The 26,288-nt window shown below is 38.0% G+C and overlaps 1 long non-coding RNA gene across 1 annotated transcript in view; it reads right to left on the reverse strand.

The window, feature by feature from the left end:
• LOC136855329 (uncharacterized) overlaps positions 1 to 21,169 on the reverse strand; it is an 84,919-nt gene extending 63,750 nt beyond the window's left edge. The window contains exons 1-2 of the long non-coding RNA XR_010857973.1: positions 20,867 to 21,169; positions 16,679 to 16,826 (exon numbers count right to left, since the gene is read on the reverse strand). This is a non-coding gene — a long non-coding RNA (uncharacterized lncRNA). The remainder of the gene's footprint in view (positions 1 to 16,678; positions 16,827 to 20,866) is intronic.
• Between the last annotated feature and the right edge of the window lie 5,119 nt (positions 21,170 to 26,288).

Raw genomic sequence — 26,288 nt, forward strand, 5'->3', positions numbered from 1 at the left:
ACTTGTACAATAACTTCTCCTTTGCAAATGCAACTGCTTTTACAGTAATCAGCTTTTAACAGGGTTTGGTAAGGCCTCTCCGTTAATCCATCAGGGAAATTGCTTCGAAGTAATATTAAGAAAACTGCCTGACTGAAACTCGCGTGATTCTTTGCCAGAAAGTTTCTCTTGCAGAAGTTAAAAGTTTGATGTCTCTGTCGCCAAACGGATCCATTACAAACACCACCAATCGTTAGTGTAGATTTTCTTTAAAGACCAAAGACTTGTACAATAACTTCCCTTTTGCAAATGCACTGCTTTTACAATAATTAGCTTTTAACATGATTTGGCAAGGTCTCTCCGTTAATCCATCAAGAAATTGCTTCGAAGTAATATCACGAAAACTGACTGACTGAAACTCGCGTGATTCTTTGCCAGAAAGTTTCTCTTGCAGAAGTTAGAAGTCTGATCTCTCTGTCGCCAAACGGATCCATTACAAACACCACCAATCGTTAGAGTAGATTTTCTTCAAAGACCAAAGACTTGTACAGTAACTCCCCTTTGCAAATGCATTGCTTTTACAATAATCAGCTTTTAACATGGTTTGGTAAGGCCTCTCCTTTAATCCATCAGGGAAATTGCTTCGAAGTAACATTAAGAAAACTGCCTGACTGAAACTCGCGTGATTCTTTGCCAGAAAGTTTCTCTTGCAGAAGTTAAAAGTCTGATGTCTCTGTCGCCAAACGGATTCATTACAAGCACCCCATGCAAATCTTATGACCCCCGACAGCCTGGCTTCGAAGGGGACATTCCAGACGGAGGAGAAAGAAAATTATCTGCACTGTGCGAAGGACGAGGTTTTCAAAATGGCTAAAATCTCACCAGAGACACTGCTGTCAACTTGAGGTAGAGCCGGCCTCGTGAAAAACCAAACTAGCTTGTGAGTCATTTCTGAAAGATTTACTTGCAATTTGAGTGCAAGAACGTTGAGTATAAAACCCTGTGTTTCTCCTTGATATTAAGGAAGGTAAAAGAAACGACTTCTGTAAGGAAAAACTGAAGTTAAATGGATGTTGAACCTGCACTGCACCCGTACACATGCATATGTGTACAGTCATATACTACACGGATATAAATTACGGTTCTGATTTTGATTTTACAAATATAATGGTTGGCCATACAAGCAATTTAGATTTGGTCCAGTTAGCCAAATCCAGTGGTTAGTGTCTTTGTTCCAGAACGCTGAATGGGCCTTCCATTTCTGGCTACAGAACTCACCGAGTCGAGTCATTTTCATAGTCATTATGAAAGGAAAAAATGAAAGATATCAGTCGATATGACATTGCAGTCCCTTAACCTCTTTTTTTTAGGCCTTTGAAAGCGTTTTCCTTCTGAAATAATTGCAGGTCGGAACTAACCTGAATGACAAGTTAAGTAAAGGACATCTTAGTTTAACCAGACCACTGAGGAGCTGATTAACAGCTCTCCTAGAGAGGGCTGCGTTTTCCTTCTGAAATAATTGCAGGTCGGAACTAACCTGAATGACAAGTTAATTTTTATGGCATCTTAGTTTAACCAGACCACTGAGGAGCTGATTAACAGCTCTCCCGTTGTTTTATCTGGTTTAAAGGATTAGACTTATTTTAGATGTGTGCATGAACCATATTGTTATTGTACAACTGGACCCACAGCTTATTTCAACATTATTTGAATTTCTATCACCAGAAATAAACTCTAATTTTATTGGCCGGTCGGAGACTAAATTTTGGCTCTAGTGGAGTCTGTTGACAGATTTTATTGATGCAATGGCAGACTTCGTGGAATCGTGAATTTACCTGACCTAGTGTCCTTTAATGAATTTTCAACGTTATGACATTTAGCATCCATGGTATTCTTAACGCTTTGGATGACTTGCAACGACCTGACACTTTATCCACAATTCAACACCAGAGTCACCTGTGATGCACTAATGCGTCATTTTGATAACACTGCACATCTTAATTTTTCTGCATCTCATACCAACGTCAGTATTTAACTAGATATTTTCCAGACGAGTGCACATTCCAGAATTATTAGTATTGCAGTAACCGAAGATCAGCAGTTCATTACCGCAGGCGATTCATCGTATTTTTTTGTTTAATCAAGGCTGATTCCACCATCTGGCTTTTGAACCGACAATTGCTGCTATAAATTATATGTGACGAATTCCAGTTTATCCTGTGATTATGGTTATTTATATGTTTAAAAATAGCTGAGTTCTGTTGACCATACCGTACTGACCTTTTATGTTGTATTAATCTCTGGGGGAGTGATTTATCAGTAAAACCGATATACGATTTGTCACAGTCGAGGCAAGGTCTTTTGTATGCCCCTGTGTCTTCTTTGAGGACTGCCTTTTGCTGGACGTTAATAAGGGATTTAGCGGAGGTATCTGGGTAGGTAAAAGCAAATGGGTTAGTCTCCAAGAGTCTGTGTCAAAGTCTTCATACTGCCCAGGTGTGGGATTTTACTTTTATTGTTGGACGTCTCTCTAGTCTTGTTTCGAGGGGGACGATAGAATATTGTGTTAGCTTTATGGGTCGCTTTCTTAATTATATGGTCAGGGTATTTCAAAGATGACAGTTGCTTACAGATTAGTTCGATTTCCTTTTCTATGAAATCCGGGGAGCAAATCCTTAAGGCTCTAAGAATAAATTGTGAGCTTGATAGATGTGTCATGATAACTAAAATAGTATATGTATGTAAGTGAAAAAGTTGGTTTTCTGTATACAGTAAATTTGTACCGTGTCGTGTCTCTTAATTATTAAAACATCAAGGAATTTTGAAGTTTGTTTCCAACCCTACTTTGAATTTAATGCTGGCCACTAATGCATTTAGTTTAGAAGGAAATTCGTTAAAATGGACTCACCTGTCATCCCAAAATGTTAGGATATCAGCTACATATCGCATCAACCGCGTCTTTACGTTTTATTGCATTTATTATTACAGTTTCAAAGTATTCCATGTATAGGTTGGCTAAAACAGGACTTAAAGGACTGGACTGCACCAGAATTTTTTTTTATAGAATGACTCCCCGAAAGAAAAGACGTTGTTTGATACACATTAACTTTATTATTTTATCTAGAGCTAGTGGAAAATGATCTGAATATGGGGGTTAATTTTTCCTCAAAAACTGTAGAACGTCCTGTACTGGTACTTTTGTAAATAGGAAATCTACATCTAAGCTTAAAAAGTTTTATGTTGTGAAGTGTTATTTGTGCTTCTTTGAATTTGTGGGAGAAATCTTCAGAATGTTTAATGTGACTGGGAGAAAATGTGCCTAAGAAAGGGGAAATCTTCAGAATATTTTTGATGAAAATTAAGAAAGGAGAAATCTCAGAATGTTTAATGAGATAGGTCTAAGAAAGGGGAAGATTATATTTTGGGAAAAATGTAATAAGAAAGGAGAAATCTTCAGAATGTTTAAAACCTGGGAGAAAATGACCTAAGAAAGGGAAATCTTCAGAATATTTAAGTGACTGGGAGAAAATGTGCCTAATAAAGGAAAAAGAATGATCATACCAAGAAATGGGTTCAGAATGTTTAATGTGACTGGGAGAAAATGCTCCTAAGAAAGGAGAAATCTTCAGAATGTTTAATGTGACTGGGAGAAAACCCTAAGAAAGGGAAAATCAGAATGTTTAATTGACTGGGAGAAAATGTGCCTAAGAAAGGGGAAATCTTCAGAATATTTAATGTGACAGAGAAAATGGCCTAATAAAGGAGAAATCTTCAGAATGTTTACTGACTGGGAGAAAATTTGCCTAAGAAAGGAGAAATCTTCAGAATGTTTAATGTGACTGGGAGAAAATGTGCCTAAGAAAGGAGAAACAGAATGTTTCTTGACTATTCTTTCTAAGAAAGGGGAAAACTTCAGAATGTTTAATGTGACTGGGAGAAAAAAAATTAAGAAAGGGGAAACAAATGTTTAATTACTGGGAGTTGTGCCTAAGAAAGGGGATCTCTTCAGAATATTTTGATTGGGAGAAAATGTGAATAAAGGAGAAATCTTTCAGAATGTTTAATGTGACTGGGAGAAAATTTCTAAGAAAGGAGAAATCTTCAGAATGTTTAATGTGACTAGGAGAAAATGTGCCTAAGAAAGGAGAAATCTTCAGAATGTTTAATGTGACTGGGAGAAAAGCCAGAATGTTTAATGTGACTGGGAGAAAATGAATAAGAAAGGGGAAATCTTCAGAATATTTAATGTGACTGGGAGAAAATGTGCCTAATAAAGGAGAAATCTTCAGAATGTTTAATGTGACTGGGAGAAAATGTGCCTAAGAAAGGGGTCAGAATGTTTAATGTGACTGGGAGAAAATGACTAAGAAAGGGGAAATCTTCAGAATATTTAATGTGACTGGGGTGTACTAAGAAAGGAGAAATCTTCAGAATGTTTAATGTGACTGGAGAAAATGTGCCTAAGAAAGGAGAAATCTTCAGAATGTTTAATGTGACTGGGAGAAAAGCCTAAGATGGAAATCTTCAGAATGTTTAATGACTGGGAAAATGTGCCTAAGAAAGGGAAAACAGTAGAATGTTTAATGTGAAGGGAGAAAATTGCTAAGAAAGGGAAATCTTCAGAATATTTAATGTGACTGGGAGCTGCATAAAGGAGAACCAGAATGTTTAATGACTGGGAGAAAATGTACCTAAGAAAGGAGAAATCTTCAGAATGTTTAATGTGACTGGGAGAAAATGTGCAGAATGTTTTGACTGGGAGAAAACCTAATAAAGGAGAAATCTCAGAATGTTTAATATGGGAGAAAACAGATGATAAACAGAATGTTTAATGACTGGGAGAAAAGGTGTAAGAAAGGAGAAATCTTCAGAATGTTTAAGTGACTGGGAGAAAATGTGCCTAAGAAACGTCAGAATTTTATTTTGCTAAGAAAGGAGAAATCTCAGAATGTTTAATTGACTTTCTAAGAAAAGAAATCTCAGAATGTTTAATGACTGGGAGAAAATCAAAGAAAGGGGAAATCTTCAGAATGTTTAATGTGATTGGGAGAAAATGTGCCTAATAAAGGAGAAATCTTCAGAATGTTTAAATGACTGGGAGAAAATGGCTAAGAAAGGAGAAATCTTCAGAATGTTTAATGTGACTGGGAGAAAATGTGCCTAAGAAAGGAGAAATCTTCAGAATGTTTAATGACAAAATGTGTAAGGACGAAATCTTCAGAATGTTTAATGTGACTGGGAGAAAATGTGCCTAAGAAAGGAGAAATCTTCAGAATGTTTAATGTGACTGGGAGAAAATGTGCCTAAGAAAGGAGAAATCTTCAGAATGTTTAATGTGACTGGGAGAAAATGTGCCTAAGAAAGGGGAAATCTTGAGAATGTTTAATGTGACTGGGAGAAAATGTGCCTAAGAAAGGGGAAATCTTCAGAATGTTTAATGTGACTGGGAGAAAATATGCCTAAGAAAGGAGAAATCTTCAGAATGTTTAATTGACTGGGAGAAAATGCTAAGAAAGGAGAAATCTTCAGAATGTTTAATGTGACTGGGAGAAAATGTGCAAGAAAGGAGAAGTTCAGAATGTTTTTGACTGGGAGAAAACCCCCAAGAAAGGGAAATCTTCAGAATGTTTAATGTGACGGGAAGAAAATGTTCATAAGAAAGGAAATCTTCAGAATGTTTAATGTGACTGGGAGAAAATGTCCTAAGAAAGGAGAAATTTTCAGCAATGTGACTGGGAGAAAATGACCTAAGTTGAGAAATCTTCAGAATGTTTAATGTGACTGGGAGAAAATTGCAAAAGAATGTTTAATGTGACTGTGAGAAAATGTGCCTAAGAAATTAAACAGAATGTTTAATGTGACTGGTAGAAAATGTGCCTAAGAAAGGAGAAATCTTCAGAATGTTTAATGTGACTGGGAGAAAATGTTGAAATCTTAGAATGTTTAATGTTTGGGAGGTCCTAAGTTCAGAATGTTTAATGTGACTGGAGAAAACTAAGAAAGGAGAAATCTTCAGAATGTTTAATGTGACTGGGAGAAAATGTGCCTAAGAAAGGGGAAGGCTCTTAGAAATTTTGTAATTGAAACAGGCACATGAGATTGTCTGAATGGAAGATTATCTTTAAAACTGTAATGATAAATGCTAAAACTGCGGGGCTTCGTTTGAAGAGGATGTTAAAAAGAATGATCCTACCAACGTGGGTTCCATAGCAATGACAGTTCCTTCCCAAACTGGGCCCCACCTCAAATCACTACCTGTGTTTTTTTTCTTTGTGCTTTAAACAGCTTGGCCTCTTGGACTGACTCTCTTTTGGATAGTATTCGGCTGCTGCTTAGAAAGTGACACAAATATTCTTTATTCTTTCATTAAAAAAAATTGCTAGCATTTAGAGAAAAAATTAGACAGATACAACTTGCTTTGCCTAGTTGAGGATCTCTGCAGATACTTGATTATGAACACAAGTTTATCTTCGGTCTCGACAACTCTCCAAAGGACTGGTGCTGCACGCCCCCTAGTGACAGCCACATCTTCTAAATGAAGAGTAGAATGGAAAAATGAAGAATTTAGGCCTAAGGCCAAGCGATGGGACCTATGGGGTCATTCAGCGCTGAAAAGGAAATTGACAGTAAGCAGCTCTGCAAGATGTACCAGTAAGAAACCCTCGCAGCTGCACTCTGAAACTGCTGTTAGGAGAGGGTGGAAAGTAAGATGGGAGAAAGAGAATATGAATGGAGGTACAGTAAAAGGAATGAAAGGGGTTCAGCTAGGGCCCGAAGGGACGCTGCAAAGAACAAGCAATGCCTGCAGGCCACTGACTTGAAAACTACACCTCAAGGGTCCAAAGACAATATAACATTTGATAAACAGGTAATGAACACAGGTGTAGGAATGAAACGTGGGTGAGTTGATGAAAACGTCATTTTATTTTGCACCTCAAGATTATTCCTAAAGACTATATACAATTAAGCCTTGATTAGGTAAGTGTCTGTCACTGAATCAACGGCCGAGTCACGGCCGGAACAAGTGAGCTCACGCAATCAAAGTGTGGGCGAAGCTAGAAGGATTAATTGGACTTGCATAAAGTTTGGCAGACGCAAGACCCAATTCTTTCAACAGACCCCACCTCCCATTAGTTTTGCAGTTCTTTAACTTCAGTTGCCTCCGTTCGCTTGCCTGCATTGCGTGACAAATGCCCATCGCAGAAACTGCAAAGAACGGCGAAAAAATAAAATTGCCTTTGCGGTTAAACAGGTTTCGGCGGGCAGCAGCAAGATCAAGTTGAATTTAAAATGCATCGATCTTTGGTCTTACAGAATAATGTTGAAGCTAAAATCGTTGGCTAGGATTGTCAGCAGTATGTAAATACTATGCAAACTGGCTATTGATGAAATTTCAACACACGCACCACTCCACTCTTTCTCTCTCTTTCCTTCGTGGATTTTGTCTTTATATATATATATATATATATATATATATTATATATATATATATATTATACATATTATACATTTTTTTTTGTGTATATATATATATATATATATTCGATATATATATATATTTTATATATATATATTTCCATATTTATATATAGATGCATGTATATATGTATCCATCATATTCTCATATATATGCGCTATATTATATATATATATATATATATCTTCTGCATGAGATATATACATGTATAAATATATATATTATATATATATGGGATATATATATATATATATATATGATTATATATATAATATTCATATGGAACAACCTCCCAGGGCCACTGACTTGAAATTCAATCCAAAGAATATTCTTATTTTAACAGAAGGTTAGGAAATATAGAAAGAAGAAATCAATTATTGAAAATATAAATTAATAAATTTAAACAGATAGTGTAAGCAAATTGTTAAAACACTCAGTAGGGAGGGAGGGAGGAATCTGTTCCCAGCCGCACGGTGGAACATTGACCTGTGGAACGGAGAAGTTCACACCGAGTGCATACTATCTTCTTATTTTGTCAATCATTGCCCTTACGATTGTTCTGCAGCAAAATCTTCGTACATTGTTAGAAGTTCACTTAAATTCACCCAGCTTTAAGTACCACTCTCCTCATCTTCAGAAGGAATAAATTATTAGTATTATTATTATTATTATTTATTTATTATTTTTTTTTTTTTTTGTCTATCACAGTCATCCTATTCGACTGGGTGGTTTTTATAATGTGGGGTTAGGTTGCATCCTGCCTCCTTAGGGCCCATCTTTTCTTCTAGACTGTTCGTAGCACACTTTTCTGCATGAGTCCTGGAGCTACTTATCAGTTTTTCCCGATTCCTTCTCAGGGATCTTGGGGTCGTGCCTAGTGTTCCTGTGATTATGGGTACAATTTTGGCAGACTCCATATCCTTCTTATTTCGATTTTCAAGTCTTCATACTTGACAATTTCTTCTCTTTCTTTCTCAACCCTGGTGTCCCTTGGACTGACATCAAGATGAACTTTCTTCTTGATTTTGTTAGTCAACGTCACTTTTGCCAACTGGCCAGTATCACCCTATTATTATTATTATTATTAAATCATTATTATTATTATTATTATTATTATTATTATTATTATTATTATTGGACATTATTTATTATTATTATTATTATTATTATTATTATTATTATTATTTAAGATGAAACCAATTCATATGGAACAAGCCCACCAAAGGGGCCACTGACTTGAAATTCAAGCTTCCAAAGAATAATTAAGGTGTTCATTAAGAGGAAGAAGTAAGAGGAGGTAATGGAAATACAGAAAGAGGAGATCCCACTTATTAAAAAAGAAAAAATAAATTAATAAATTGATAAACAGATAAAACTGTATCAAGATGCTGGCTATCCAAAGTTGTCCAGTGACACTGGACGCTTGAGGTGAGCACTGCTGTTATTGTTTGTGATCGAGTTGGCCCTTGTGTCAGCGAAACAGGTGCGGCAGCGGCGGCCAAGAAATGATGCCACATCTCTTTGTTTTGATGAAAATATATTAGGTTTGTGAAGTTGAAAATGTTTTCGATATTACCTTTAAATGAATAACTATTTTTTGAGCATGCCCTAACAAAGCAAAATTTCCAGTCTTAACCATGAATTCCTGACTCGCCCCGCCCTGGCGATCTAAGCGTGCTTGAAAGACCGTAGTGAAACTAACCTCACCCGATTCGCCAGGAAAATCAATTATCCCGAATTAGTCCTTGGAGTGATGGAAAGCCCACATACCTATAAACAGACAGTGAGAAAGCCAAATACATGACGCCCTTCCCTTCCCCTCCCCTTACCACCATTCTTAAATATATCAAGATTTACAGACAAGAAAAGTGTCCAATTTTGTCTTCAATGATATCAATTATGATAATGGTCCTTAGGCATTTTCAAAATTAAACTGATACCCTAACGTCTTTTATAACTAATAATAAAACGTTATGTAATAGCAAGACATGCAAAGTTTTAGCCATGCAGCATTTGTCGGTCTTCTCAGCTTGCTTTCCCGTTCGCGTGCTCAGAGTTGATTGGATTTGAATAGCTCTCGCGGAATAATACTGACACATAGACCCTTAGTGAGGACGACGGTGTCGTAGGCTAACCACCTGGTGCCTTCGGTGGCATCAACACAATTCTTGAGACCCACTGAACGCCGTCGGCAGTTCCGAAAAATGCGTCGCCAAACACCCCTGACGTTTCTCCTCCCCCCCTCCTCCTCCTCCTATTCTACTCGGCCACAAGTGTTCCTCGAGCTGGCGTCTGGCACTAGCGGCGTCCTGTACGTGCCGATCAAGTTGTCAAAGTCAAGGCGCTTCTTGGGTTTCTCCAAAAGAGCTCGCTGACCGTACGAAGCACTGCCATCAACCCTGCACAAGCTTGTTTCAGTTCTTGCAATTCTTTGGAATGGTGTCTGGTGTGGTGTGCGGATCTCGCCTCTAATCACACGTGCCTTTTTCTTCAACATGTACCTGTCAGTTTACTATGAGGAAACGAGACTCACTGACTCCATGTCCTGCTATATGAAGAAGGAGATGAAGATGCCCGATCTGACTTTCGGGGCGACAATCATCGGGCCTGCTGCGTCCCCATGGAACCCCAGAAGAAAAAAGAGAATTTACTCGACGGGATATTCTTCCTGGGTGGAGAAGAAGTGCTACAAGCCCAACGACTGGTTCAACCCTTTCTTCAAACTGGATTTGGGAAGCGTGAAGCCAGTTCAACGGGTAATACTCGTGTTGGACTACTCCCTCTCTGCTCAGTATGTGTACAACATAGAAGTCCTCTTCGGAACTGAAGATTTGCCGGAATCGAACTTCAAGGACTACCGCATATTCGGGTACTTCCCCGGGCCTTCGCAACTGGGCCTCAAGATCGTCTTCGAGTTTCCATCGGCAGTGAAGGCGAGATATCTCGTCGTTCGGCGACTGAGCGATACATCAGTGTGTTCTCCTGCTGGCAATATCCGCAACGACTTGTGCATGCTGCAGATATGCCATCTGGAAGTCAACTAAAGTGGTAGTGAAGAGATCAAATTCATTTCTGTCTTCTTATATTAATGTATATATGTATATATGATTATATATATAAATATATATATATATATATATATATATATATATATATATATATATATATATATATATATATATATATATATATATTATACGGAACAATATATGACTTGAAATTCAATCAGAAGAATGTGGTGTGTGAAAGAATTAACAGAAGGAACAGGAACTACAGAAAAAGAGAGATTAGTTATCAGACAAAAATAAACAAATTAATGAATAAATAAAATTGTAAATCATCAAATACAAAAGGTCCTCTTCAACACATATGCTCGGAATCGACTGAATGATATCAGTTCTTGTGGCGCAGTGATATCAATACTGTAGGACGTCGGTGAGGGAGACTACTGGCATTTTGGAGACAACTTGAACAACACCAGCCTAAGGTTAGATGTTTCGCAAAGAGGAACGCGCTTGACTGCACCCCATATAACCCTGTTTTCACGCCCCCTCTGCGTTGCTTGGAGCTTTCCACGAGAGCTCTTCGATTGTCGCAAGCACTGCCATTCGGTCTCCTCACATCTGCTGCAGCTCTTGCAATCATTTGGAATGGCGTCAGCTCTGATGTCTGGATGTGGCCTCTGATAGCAGGCGTCCTTTCTTCAGCTCACTGTCAAAAAACTAACCTGACTGACGCTATGGACTGCTATGTGAAGAAGAAGAAGAAGAAGAAGAAGAAGAAGAAGAAGAAGAAGAAGAAGAAGAAGGCCCGATTTGACCTTTGGGCCAACAATATTAGGACCCACTAATGATCCGTAGTATCCCAGAAGAGTAAAAGAGAGTTTGAGTGCTCTAAGCCTGTTGCGTGGTTCAGTCCTTTCCTCAAACCGGATTTGGGAAGTGTGAAGACAGTTCAACGGATTACGTCCATCTTGCTGGATCAATACTGTTGCAACATAGAAGTACTTGTTCGCAGAGAAAACTTGCCCCAAATCGAAATTCAAGGATTGCTTGTCATTTAGATTTTTCCCGGTCGTTCACAAACAAGTGATCAGTTCATTTTCAGCTCCCCATACCCAATTGCGACTCGATAATTGGCATTTCAGTGACCCCTCTCTGTGCTGTCCCACTTCTGCTCTTGATCAGGACCTGTGCCCACTGCTAGTATGCCATTGGAAATCAACTACACATGGATGAATTAAATAAAACTGTCCTATCTTATCCTTGCCATATAAGTAGTTATACTTGCAGTGGCAAACCTATTAGCATTCTAATCGAACAGAATCCACTGAAAACAAGCAAACAAATGAGAAATGTTTGTCATGTCTGGCAAACAAATCAGATGGTGATTAGCTGTAGACTATGTAGAGTGTATATGTATGTGTTTGTGTGTGTATGTGTAGTCAATTCCTAATCCAGAGACACTAACTGGCACTAATTTGTTGTGTTACTATAAGACTGTACTAAAGATTTCTGAATATAATATAATCGTCCCATGAAATACACAGAAAAGAAAAAAAATCACTTTTGATGTTCTTCTTGTTCTTATAGATGGAAGAATTTAAGAGATTTTCTGATTAACACTGTATTATCACTGTATACAAGTTCTTTACTCTTGAATCTTATTTATTCTAACCATTTCCATATAACATAAAAAAATGGTTACATTATACTGCTGAAGACAAATAAATTATTATGGATGTCAACTTCAAGCGTTTCATTCAACATTTCTGAGATTATAACACTGAACGATGTAGCCATGTATAAACGACATCCACTGAACTGAGTTTCTTGAATGACATCCGTTAAGAAGCGAGTGTCAATTTCCTGGAGTCGATTCTCACGAATTTTGGGATAAGTCATCATCGCCTGTCAGCTTGATAAAAACATCGGTCTTTCAATGTCCAGTGTTCTGTATAGAAGCTCCTCCTATATTCTGGTCTTAATCGCTGTGCTGCCTTTGTGTTAATCGTGAAGCTCTAGTTTTCAAATTCAGACACATGGGAGTTCTCGGCATTTCTCGTTGTTACCTTTGAATTCTGAACTCAAAGATTCGGCATTTCTCGGGGTACTTCTGAAGGTGACTCAAAGAGTTCTCGGCATTACTGTTATATACCTTGATAATTATGTTTAATGGGTTCTCAGCAAAACGGGTTATTCATTCTGAACTCAGTGAGTTTCGGCTTTCTCGTTTGCATCGAATTCTGAACTCAAAGTGAGTTGTGGCATTTTGAAGACCTCTAAATTCTGAACTCAAAGAGAGTTCTCGGCATTCCTCGTTGTGCACCTCTGAATTCTGAACTCAAAGATTACACACACTTCCACCATAATTATGTTTACTGGGCCCTATTATTCATTTGACAGGTGATTCTTTCTTTGCATCATTCCCATATCCTGTGAGATTGTGTTGCAGTGTCTTTCATCAAAGGTTCCCCTCCCCGAGGATGCCACATGAATAATCAAAGCCCAAAGTATATATTTTGTTCTTTTAACTCAGTGGGTTCTTTTTTGCTCAAAAATAAGGGGTAGAATATGAATAATTAAAGCAAAATATATATTTATAGACGCATGTGATTTTTTAAAAAAAATAAAAAATAATAAAATAAATTATTATTATTATTATTATTATTATTAATTATTATTATTATTATTTTATTATTATTATTTCAGCAATTCAGGGGTGCGAGAACTGACTGCTGATTTGAAAGGGGTGCATGCATTGAAAAAGGTTAGGAACCACTGCTTTGACTGAATACAACTCATTTCAAGTCCCAGGTGCCACTCCAGAGTTCCTTTTTCTTATGGGAAAGCCAGCTGTATTCGAACACTGACTTATTTAAGAGAGTCTTCCCAGCTCTTTGAAGACCCGTCTGCCCTGAAGGAAATGTTTTATTCTTTTAATCGGTCTCGCATCTTAAATTGTTTGATGATGAATTGGGTTCTGTTAGAGTTCTTATTCAGAAAAAGGACGGATTAGTTGACCTTTTGCAAATTCAAGAGTCATGTGTATGCATTAATCAACAGGCAAACTTCAACTTGAGAAAGTTGGGAAATTGTAGCCAAGTTGCAGATCAATGGCCTCCTACAATCAAGGGTGTAACATTGTACACAGTAATTACCGAATAACAAAAATAAAGTGAAAAATGACGAGAAAGCCATTGCATCTATGTTGGACCAGCTGGCTTTTTGGTATTTTTTCAACTTGATTATTTCTTCGGCTGAGTAGACGTCACATGCAAATGTTTTTGAATGTTTCTTGGCAATGTTTCATATGGAAATAGCTGCATTCTTCAGGGACTGTTGCTCAAATACTGACTTGCGTTACAAAAACGCACGTAACTGAAAATTTTATTGAAAGACACTATTTCCACCTCGATTTACCTCCAGATATTGTTGACACACTCTATAGCTATTAAATGGGACGTAGTTTGGCTCTTTATCTCTAATAGTTTTAAAGCAGTAGCTGTTTTGACGGACACGGACTAAAATACCTTTTTTCTTTTCTTTTTTATTGCAGGTTTTGCCTTCAGCAGTTAGGAGCAGATTCGAGGTGGAAATAGTGTCTTTCAATAAGATTTTCAGTTAGTTATGCGTTTCTGAACCTAAGTCAATATTTGAGCAATAGTCCCATAAATGAGTGTACCCGAATACCCCCTTGGCATGGAATAGCTGCGTCCACAAATACACCTTTCATAAAAAACACGCTTTATAAGCACTTTAGGACGAATGTGACAACGGGAAACAGCGCATCGTTGAACAGCAATCTAAAATGCACATTGTGCATTAGTGAACAATTGCAAGAGTGCACGGAATGAGAAGCCAATGAATTTAGTTGACGTGACAATCCAGTCAGAAAATTCATTGCATCTCAGTCTTTTCAGCTGCAAAGATACATCACTGGCCCAACGACTCACTTGGAGTACTGTAATCCTTCCCAAGGCCTGCCCCTGTTTTGTCACTTTGACTGTTGACCTTACGTTTATAATGACTTCGACAAGAGAAGTCGCAGGTGAAGACCTGGACCAGATGAGAATTGGAGAGAGAGAGAGAGAGAGAGAGAGAGAGAGAGAGAGAGAGAGAGAGAGAGAGAGAGAGAGAGAGAGAGATCATCTCACAGTTAATCCCATAACAGGGAAATCTGACGCATTCTCATTAATAGGAAGGCCTATATCAGAAAACAAATCTCTTAATCCCATTTACATTGCAATGCCCCATACCTAACTGACAGATCACTAATTCAATATTCTTAATAACGTACTAGGGCGTGACAGGAGCAAAACTACTGTACTATACGGGAAGGAGAGTGTTTTTTAAAGGTTGTGAGTATATTTTCTTTACCCTTTTCTGCCATAACATGTTCATGCAAATACTGTTTGTGCCCTGTCGTATGAAATTACAATGAAGTTCTCTTGAAGGCCATAAAACTGCATTTTACAGCAAGCTGGTGGAAATCTTTCCTGAGTTTCCTATACAACTGACATATTACACACACACAAGAACACTGATTTTAAGTGCTCATATGACTGTGAAAGTCCTGAAAACCTGCATTATGCAGAGCTAATAACTTAACTTTGAATAACCAACAAAAGCCAAGAGGCTTTGCAGATGCTGTCACATGAATGTGTTGATCTTTGCTAATCAAGACTTGAAGATCAGTCCTTGAAAGCCTGGAGGTGGAACTCAGACCAGTCTCTGGTCAGGGCATATGCCCAGGTCATGGGCCTGAACAGAAAGAGTAAGCCCAAAAGGGCTGGACAGTGTACCGGTCCTCACATACAATGGGGTAATTGTAACTCCAGTATCTTAAACACAGACATAACTAAAAAATAAAAGCACAGCAGAAATCTGTGTGGAAACAGTCACAAAACCTGATGCACCAATCTTGCTAAAAGATTTGTCACCTTTACCAGCAATGATCATTTTTATTAGTTCCATTTTCCACACAACTTGGAAGTTACTCTCCCCAAACGGTTAATATCCTTTCACCTAATATGTATAATCCTGCAAATATAACACTTTCCAAGATTTTATCTTGAGTGTCATGAAACCTCCATCTAACAAATATACTGTACCAGATTAAAGTCTGCCTATATCATTTATAACAGGATGTGACCCTGTTGCATCCAGAGTTCCTCTTTGAGAAAGTGTTCACTAGGGAATAATTTCACTACAACATGAAAGCCTGATCAAAACTATGCACAAGCCAAACAAAGCTTTAATTCCCTGCCTAGTTCTCAAATTTCCATTAACAGACTTTTTCCCATGGTTATTTCAATCACAAACATACACTGATATAGAATGTAAATACTACGCTGAAAATAACCTGACCAGTTGACTTTGGTGAATACAGTCGACCTTCAGGCCATCTACTAATGGGGTCGGCAGCTAGTGCCTTTCTTATCCACAGAAATTCTATGTTGGGCATCTGCATGTTCTACGCCCTGCGATTCGGTGTCTCTTCTTTCTATCACGCCATGCCTCTGCTTCCTATCATGCCCAAGAGGGGTCATGACAAAAGAAAAAAAAGTTAGCCAATGCAGTATGTACCCATTTTAAGAAACATCAGAGTTCTTCGTTGGGTGAGCCGGTAGAGCTCCTGACTGCTGATGGGCCGGGTCCTGATGAAAAAGAAATTTATTTCTGGTGATAGAAATTATTTCTCGCTAAAATGGTTCGGATTCCATAATAAGCTGTAGGTCCTGTTTTTAAGTAAAATTGGTTCTTAGCCACGTAAAATAAGTCTAATCCTTCGGGCCAGCCCTAGGAGAGCTGTTAATCAGCTCAGTGGTCTTTAAGGTAGAAGCATCAGACACTGAGTATACCTGTTTTGAAGATGCCCAGACCTTGGCAACTCTGAATCCATAAGGCATGTGAGTTTTTGACACAGTTCACATTTCTGTCTTAATAAATGCACAGGAAACTTTCACATAAACCAAAGGCTTTCATTTTGTGTGGAGGCATGCCATTGTAAAATTCTGTCAGTTCCTCATGTATCAAATAAATATAAGGAATAATGGAAACATTTTGTAAGACACATTAGCCAAGGTAAGGCATTATAATGTCTGATGATTATAACAGTATAAATGTTCTTCATGAACTGAACATGACTGCTGATGTTAGCAGCCTTCAAAGGACTTTGCTACAGAAAGTAATATAACGAACATCCATTCCTTTCACACACCTTACTGGGAACCAACTGCAAGAGACGGCAAGTGAAACCTCATCCGGGAAGATCAGCTCTTATTATCTGGTGGTCCCCCGATGCTAGCACAGTCTCAATCACGGTCCAGGACGCCATGACTACACCAGATTTCACTGCATTCACTGACCTGCAACACAAGGGAAAATCATGAATTTGCTGCAACCTCCTTTCAATATTTAAAAAACGTTCATGTAATTTTCCAAATTGCAAATTACTGATAATGCTGCAATCCACAATCGTTTCAAATTCTAAATAAAATCAATTTCCCGACAGACTCATAGTTCTGAACATGTCAATCAGATGATTTTCATGAGGGTTAGGCCTGACTCTAAACTCTTACACAAAGTTCTGAAAGAAAGGATGATCGATCAGGTGAGACGAGTGTAGAGGGAATAAGATATAAGAGGAAGAATGAGTTTGCGGGCGTACAGATAAGGAAGAATGGGTGTGTCAACGTATGCCCACCGGCTTGGAACAGGAAAAATAAAGCAGTGATGAAGACATGAATGATAAGACGTTGACGAAGAAGTTTCTGGCTACCAAGACTGGTCGTGTAGCAGTCTGTGAATGCTAAGTGGAAGGATAAGATGAGATGGGAGAATGAGCAATTGAAGTGGAATGAGGACTTTGAATTTGAGGATGTGGAAGAACGCTGGAGGAATGAAAGGCGAGCGTATGTGGGGAGAGTGCATGAAGTGGTAGGAATTCAAGGGGTATAAACCGGGGCAGTAGTAAGATTTGGTGGCACACAAGTAGAAGTGTGAGCTATGGCAAAAGTATGAGCTGCGACAGAAATACTGTAGAAGAAGAGTAGAGTGAATGTGCCCAGTGGTATGAGAAGAAAGGTGCAGGAAATAAAATGTCAAAGGTGTGGAAGGGAAGGACATACGAAGAAAGAGTGGAGGTGGGCATCCAAAGCCTGTTTTGCGTGAGCTAAAGCGGGACATCGGAAGCTGCAAAGAACCTGAAGTATTGCCTACAGTGCACCACGTGAGGTGCACTGGTGGCACTAAAAAAAAAAAGTATACCTTAGTTTAACCAGACCACTGAGCTGATTAACATGAGGTGGCACTAATCCCTATGGCATACACAAGCACTAAACTGCTAGAAGAGCATCACAACACCCCTTGCACAATGGTTTCAATACAAAAAGGTACTACTGTACTGTACTACTCACAGACAAACAAGCATGACTGACCTAGGAGACCCTATAAGCAGCCCCTACCTGTGGCTGTCCTCCTGCCATTATTAAAAAGTCAGAACCCTAACGTATAAACAAAGAGCAATCGAGAAAATAAAGTAAAGTATGCATTTTGCAAACAAGGTTGCAAATTTGTCGCAGAATTGTCAAGGGGCTGACATATGAACAAATTGGTGCCATGAGAAGTTATACTGTTATAATTAGGGGTGTGAAGGCAACTTATTTTTGCAAGGTTATGTCTAATGGGAACCATATGAAGTGCAACCACCTCTTACTACCCTCCTAATAGAGAAATATGAAGTAATAAGTATTGACGCAGATGCCCAGGTCACCAACATCCAAAATACCTGATTAATAACTGCAATCAAACCTTTAGAGGGAACCCAGAAAACTTCTTGACTTAAGAACTAATACCAGTTCATTCCATAAGAGACTGAAGTCTAGCACTGTATTTTACCTAAGGCTAAACAATGACCCTCTATGGCATAATACAACAATTCACTTCTCTACAAATAAAAAAAAATATGACGTCTTTCCAACTACATTACTCTTACTCCCCACAGCTTTGTGAGTTTTTCGCTGCCACTGATCAGAGTAATCGCTTGTTTCTTCTTTGTTGCTATTCTTATCTCTTAACGAAACCAGCGATTACCTTGTGACTAAAATTCACCCGTTGGGTCTAGCTTAGGAACTAGATGAAAAATGGCACAACCCAACAACAGGTCTCTCTCATAATTTTATCAGATCTCTTATGCCATAAATTCTGGAATTTATTAATAAGAGACAGGGATTTCAATCTGGTGAATAATGAGCAAAGCTTTGGTTGTTTTATTTGTACAGTATCTTCACTTTCTTTTATGTGACTATGAGTAAAGATTCAGCATACAAATTCTAGAATGAAAACCTAGTTGCTGTAGTGTAGTACAAGATAATTTGAAGGAGAGTACAGGCTTGCATATAGCACCTATAATCACTGAAAAATACCACGGCTGTGTGTGGTACCACATTTCCAATCATTTTAACTGTTCAGTTTATTCCACTCAATCAGTTCTGCTGTGAAAACAGAATCGTTATTAATTGGATGATAAGGTGCCATCAGTGCAAAGTAACCAACGCCACATGGTATAAGCATAACATTTTGATAAATAAAGTACAGGTGATTACAGTCTGTTAAAAACAAAAGATTGAAATACAGTGCATGAGCATGACAAAAAAATATAGCGCACATATAAACCACCAAAACCTTCAATACTAATAGGACCAAGGTTTAAGATAGAAAAGTGAAGCCAAAATGCAACAAAGATGTTGGGAAAAGAACCTTGAAATATATGGAAGCTAAACCATTCAGTGTGTCCCATGAACTGTAAAAAATACTTCTTGGCATGGAAGGGAGGTTATCAAAGGAAGCTATGAAATGAAACTGACAAATGAATGGAACAGATGTACCAAATGAAGTCTGACGGGAAGGTCTTCAAGAATATACCTGGATGATGAAGACAAAACCAATCAACTACTGTGCTCATACCTCATATTTCACCAGAAGGGTCTGTGAATAATAATTAGGCTAGCCTAGGCTGTGGTACCTCAAGGCTATGCAATATAAGGTGGCTATATGCTCCACATCTTCAGTAGTTTATAAAAGTGCCCTAAAGACAATTAAATTTTAATAGTCATCTGGTGCTGGTGTAAGCTTAGCTCCACAACGTCAGGAACTGTCTTTTCACTTCCCTTTTACACACTAAAATCTGTCATAACCCTTGAGATCCTACCATTCTACTCCCAACTATACACATAATCTATCAGTTATTTATGGTCACTAAAACTGCTTCGAAACTGCTGGGAAATTATACTTTACAATTCCTTAGAGGAAATGATAACCACTCACTGAAGTTTGTTATTTTGTGACAAAAACCGAGTCATTTTTACATTTTAAATTCAAGCTAAAAAATCATTAATGCAGTCTCTTCTATTCAAAAAGCACATCTACCTTAGCACTTTAAATATAATCATAATAATGCCCAAAGTAACTTACAATTAATTAATAATTAGCCTAATATTTTAACTTTTGACATTAGGCTAAATAGCCTACAATCCTGCCTAACAACCTACAATTTTGTCTAATAAAGACTTTGACAGCTATTTGTCAGTTAAATCAGCAAAACTCCCTTAAACTATTCATGCCTCCTAGCCTATAAACTAACCTAGCCTAGTAAGTACCATAAGTATTAAACTTTGCCTATTGGGCTATAATTATTCATGTAAAAGTTAAGTATACCATAGTTTTACCAGACTACTGAGCTGATTAACAGCTCTCCTAGAGAGGGCTGGCCCCAAGGATTAGACTTATTTACGTGGCTAAGAACCAATTGGTTACTTAGCAACGGGACCTACAGCTTATTGTGGAATCCGAACCACATTCTAGCGAGAAATGTTTTTCTATCACCAGAAATAAATTCCTCTAACTCTTCATCAGCCGGCGGCGGGAATTTAACTCCGGCCCATCGAGTGACAGTCTGAAGCTCAACCGACTCAGCCAACGAAGGGCTTAAATATTCATGTAATAACCTCTACAATATACAGATAGAAATTTTAATGCAGGTTGAGTATATTTAAATGAATATAATGACAAAAGAAAGAATACATCTGTGATTTAGTTCATGATGAAATCCGCCATCTGCCCTTCGCTTTTATGAACCCCAAAAAGCTAATATAACTTCTAGAATATGAACCACACACGAGACTTAAAGTTACAGTGATATAACTGCTATTATAATTTGAGTTCAGCGTCTTAGTAGTATGATTCAGTCCTAAATATACCCAATGAGTAACCCAAATCATCAATTAAAGTATTTTAAATTTAAATGTGCCAATTTGATCTCAGCCATTTGTCCTTAACCGCGAACCCCACTTGATAATGCGATTGAAATGAACTGCAAACGCCTCCTGGGCGTTAATCAATTACATACCTGGCGTCGTGTAATTAGAATCAAATTATACCATCGAATCACTCCATATGGTACTTAACGTCTTCAGCCTTAGCCTAAACATGGCTAAGGTAGAACGACATGGCTTCCTCCCTGTCTTCAAACTCGGAGGTTTTATTCCTTGTATCACTTAAACACGGCGTTTTCATTTTATTTCCTACGTATTTATTTAATTCCGCCATGTTTAACGTCGATATATATAACCAAATCGACAAGAAATGGGCGTTGATGCAGCCAAATTCTTCGGGAACCTTTTCACGTTCCCCGCGAGAGATGAAAACAAAGCGTGACGTCACAGGGGCAGACGGTTGCTAGGCAACAGGAGAAGACGCGGGGAGGAACACCTTTGGAAAGTAGAGAAAATAAAAAAAGGAAATCAAAAGATAAATAAGACATTCCAGCTTAATAAGTTATAATATTTATAAAGAATAATTAATAATAATTACTATAATTTAATTTATTTAACCGCACGCTCGCGCCAAGTCGCTACAATAATCCAGAACTTTAGAAAGATGGCCCCCCCTTATGCTTCCATGCTACTCACAAGTTTACATGAAGGGTGAGACTCGTGAGTGACAAGCCAGGGCTGCCAGATCACGGAGACGTCTTACGGCCAAACTTTGCAAATTTCACGCCCAAATCGGCCTAACAGATTTTGGTGTAAGCCCATCTATCTATCTATCTATCTATCTATCTATCTATCTATATATATATATATATATATATATATATATATATATATATATATACATATATAATGATAATAAATAAGAGCAAATGGTCTACCTAGCTTTTTAGACAGTATTAAAGTAGCTGTAGCCTCATTAGTTACATATATATACCATTAGAGCTTCCCTCCACAGAACAAATGGAAAGTTATGAAGTTTTCTGCTATAGCCTATCTCCAAGTACATTATTTTAAGTTTCTATTAAGCTATTTTTCATTTTACATTTCTTGTATTTTCAGACTGAGTGACGGAGTTAGATACAGCCATAGCTAACGACTCGTAGGAAATCAGATGGATTGACCGAATCCAGGCTATAACCTTCAGAGAGGCCAGGGATGCTGGCGCATCCTTCATTTCACATTCCTGGATGGCTAAATACATTGAAAGAGATGAATCCTTTGTTAAAAGAAACTGGAACAAAAATCCATATGACTGTCATCGCGAAAAGAGTGAGAATCTTGGAAGGCATGAAGTCCTTTCTCAGGAGTCAAAAGACATCACAGCTGAGGCAGTAGGTAGACCAAGAAAGTCTTTATGTAAATTGGCGCTTGAACTAGAAACGAAAAGGGAAAGAAGAGAAGTTATAGTGCTGTATATCGTGATTTGAAAAAATCTGGTATCAAGCCATTTCTTGTTATCAGGAAGCCCTACATCACTCAGCAACAAAGAGAAAACCGTGTATGGTTTTGTGGTTGATTTCTTAAAGATTGGGATGAAGCTGACTTTCTCCATGTTGCCGCATCAGATGAATTCTTCATTTATACAGTCAGGAAGCCAAATCATAAAAATGACATCATTTGGGCTGCAAAATTGGATATCAGCGATGACGTGCGCTATCGCCAAGTTGTGAAATTTCCTGAATGTTTGGGAATTTTTCTCTGTTTCACAGCCAAACAGTTAATGTGGATCAAAGAAAAAGGAGAGTCATGGAATGGCGAATACTTCAGAGAAACTGTGCTTACTGGTGGAGTATTTCCTTTCCTCAAAGATCCTGAAAATGTGTTATCTGTTGAGGAAGTCACATTTTTGCATGATAAGGCACCATGTTTCAAGGCTCTTCAGACACAAGCACTGCTTCGAAACAGTGGTATTGATTTCTTCTCGTCAAGTGAATTTCCAGGCAGCTCCCCTGACCTTAATGTGTGTGAAAACATTAGTAGTATTTTAAGGGATCGTGTTGAAGCGAGCATGATGGTATACCAAGCCTCGACGACCTGCAAAGAGAGGTGACCGAAGTGCTCAGGGAAATGGAGTTTGAGTCTCAGCTTTTTTGTGATTTGCTGAAATCATACCCCTCAAGAATGCAGGCTGTGGCACAGGCAGATGGAGGCCACACAAAATATTAAATACTCAGAGAGAAACTTAAATAAATACCTGTTCTGAATTACTTTTGTTTTTGTCCATATCAATTTTAGTTTATGCTGTAGAGGGGGCGGGCTCTAATTTCAAAACACCCTGTATATATTATATATTTTATATATTACATATTTTATACATATATATATATATATGTATGTATATATATATAAATATATATGTATATATATACACATAATATATATATATATATATATATATATATATATATATATATATATATATATATATATATATATATATATATATATATATATATATATATTGTCAGTATGTGTTTAATTTAACGTAAATTAATTTGTTTTGAATAAGCCACTTTGGCAGTAATTATTCTTTTGGAACGTAATGACCCTGTTTCCTCCTCCCCGACATTTCTGACTTGTTGTTTAGTTTTAATTACAATGAGCTTGTTTTATTTTCACGTTTGGTTTTGGCTTCTCATCCGGAGCTGTATTCGGCGCTGTCTCACGAGGACTGAGGGAGTTGTTTTCTGGACGATTATCATTGTGAGAGCCTTCCTGATCATTGGATTAACTCTAGATTACGATACCTGCCTTTCTTCAGCTGCTGCTGCTGTCCTCCTTTGGGAGTTTGATTTATTCATCCGGCTACGCCCTTGGTCCAGTCAGACTGCCAAGGGGACCTCTCTGCCAACTGGTAAGGTGTGATTGCCCCTCGGACGGCCGTGTCCGTTGATCGTCTTGCGACGTAAAAGTGATTATTTCATCAGTCTGCGCCCTTTGTCCAGTTATTTCCTTGCCAGGGGGACCTCTCTTACGTTTGGTAAGGTCTCAAGAGAATATATATTATTCCCCTCGACCCGTGATTTGAAGGCTGCGTTAGCCACTACTACTGTTTCAGAGCTCACTTAAGGGAAGCAGTTTATTTTATTTTTGGTTTAGTGTGTAATAAGTTAGGTTATTCTGTCTTTTCGACATTCTATTACTTTCAGGGCCCTCTCTTTAAAGTGTAATTGTATAGTCTATCTTAATTTGGTGTAAGTGTGTTTGTTATTCGATGTTTTCAGTGTGTGGTTGATTTTTGTGTTTATTTAATGTATTTTGTAAGAGGCTCAGTGGTCATTTCTTTCTAAAAAGTTTGTATTAAATATTAAGGTTTTATTTTCAGCTTTTACTTATCCTCCTTGATTCCATCTCTGTACACTCTTTTGCGGCCATTCCACCTATTGTGGACTTGGTCGTTTGTGACTTTGTTTGTATTTTAAAATACTTGTGTATGTTTGATGGGCGTGGGCCCATAACATTTGGCGACCTTTTGCCAGGATTTATCGGATCCTGTAGTCACTTGAGTGTATAGAGTGGATTCTTGGGGTGTTTGCAGCATAGTAATACCTTCTCTCCTATATTTTTGTGTTGATCGGTGTTGATAATTTTTTTTTTTTTGACCGTGGTAGGATATTTGTGTGGTTATTGGTGTTCATTGTATTGGTTTGTTTTTGGGTATATTTTGTGAGATACATTTATATATTTACTTGTGTGTAATTAATTTACTATGGCTGATTTGAATATCCCGGAGCTCTTGAGTGGAGAGGGGTGGCAGGACAGGTTGGCAGACTTGAATAAGCCTGATTTAGAATGTGTAGCAGAATTTTTTGAAATTGAAAATCCTGGGTCTGTTAGGAAGGGCTTGTTGCTTCTTAATGTTTATGAAAAGGTTAAGGTGATGAAGGCAGAAGGTAAACAAGAGACTAGGCAGGTGGAGGAAGGAGTGTCAGTAGAAATTTTAGATAGGCAGATTCAGTTGAAAAGAATGGAAATAGATCTCCAAAGGTTGAAGGCTGAGAGAGAGAGAGAGAGACAGCACGAACTTGCTATGCAAGCATTGAGTAATAGGGTTCTTCTTCTTCCCAACATAATGTGTCTGCAATGCCTTGTATTAATCTAACTGAAGCTCTAAAATTAGTCCCAAATTTTCAGGAAGTTAACGTGGCAGAGTTTTTTGTTTCTTTTGAGAGAATAGCTTCAAGGTTGGAATGGCCAAAAGAGTATTGGACCACTCTTATTCAGAGTAAATTGTTAGGTAAGGCCCAGAAAGTTTACGTTACCTTGGACGAAGATCTGTCCTCAGATTATGATTCTGTGAAGGCCATAGTTTTGAAGGCTTACGAGTTGGTACCGGAAGCTTACCGACAACGCTTCCGTAGTTTACAGAAGGAAAGAGGGCAGACTTTTGTAGAGTTCGCCAGGGCTAAAGAGCAGTTTGCTGGCGACTGGTTAAAGTCTAAGAAGGTGACGGACTTTGAGAAATTAAAAGAATTAATTTTGGTTGAAGAGTTTAAAGGTCCGTGCCTAATGAGGTGAAGGTACACCTCGAAGAGTTAAAATTAGAACCTTTGCAGGAGGTGGCTATTGCAAGTGATGAGTACCTCCTCTCTCATAAAAATGTGATAGGGGAGGTACCCAGAAATGAGAAATCTGGTTGGGTGAGAGTTAACAGGAGTAGTAATCAGAACAGGTATAATAGGCCTAATGTTAATTATGGTTCTCGTACTACTCCTGTTAACGGCTATAATAGGCAGACCACAGATAACCCGGAGAAGTTGAAAACTTTGACTTGTTTCTTCTGTCATAAGAAGGGACACGTCAAGAGCATGGGTTATGCATTTAAAAGGTCACAAAGGACCGAAAGACGTCCGGTAATGGCCATTCGTAGGAATGAGAACGAGTCAGTGGCTGAGAACTCTAATAATCAGTGACTAGGCAATAAGTCACTGGCTCCTTTTCAGAAATTTTTGTCTGACGGTTTTGTTCGCTCTGGGAATTCGACTGAGCAAAGAAAGGTTAAAATTTTGCGTGACACTGGGGCTGCTCAGTCTTTAATTCTCAGAGAATCCTTACCTATTGATTGGGAATGTTCAAATAAGGAATATGTTTTGTTAAGTGGTTTTCCAGATACGGTCAGGTCTTACCCGGTTGAGAGTTTTTATTTATCATGCCCGTCTTTTTCAGGTTATTTAAAACTGGCCATTATTGATAAATTTCCTATTAAAGATGTGGATTTGGTGTTAGGGAATGATGTCGCCCTAATAAATAAAACTTTCACTATTGTATTAAGTTCCGGTAATGAAATATCTGTAGTCACTCGATCGAAGGCTAGTAGTGTTGACTCGGCCGAGTCGGTAGTTGATGTTGATTTGAGTAGTTTAGATCGTAGTGATAGCTTAGTTATAGATAGTGGTGTGTTGGATAATAAACTTAATTGGACTACTAAGGAACTTATTTCAGCTCAGAAAGCAGATTTTAAAGACCTGCCAGTTGAGTCTGGCGAAATTACTGATT

This window comes from Macrobrachium rosenbergii, chromosome 31 (assembly GCF_040412425.1).
Source record: "Macrobrachium rosenbergii isolate ZJJX-2024 chromosome 31, ASM4041242v1, whole genome shotgun sequence".
NCBI classification, from domain to species: Eukaryota; Metazoa; Arthropoda; class Malacostraca; order Decapoda; family Palaemonidae; genus Macrobrachium; species Macrobrachium rosenbergii.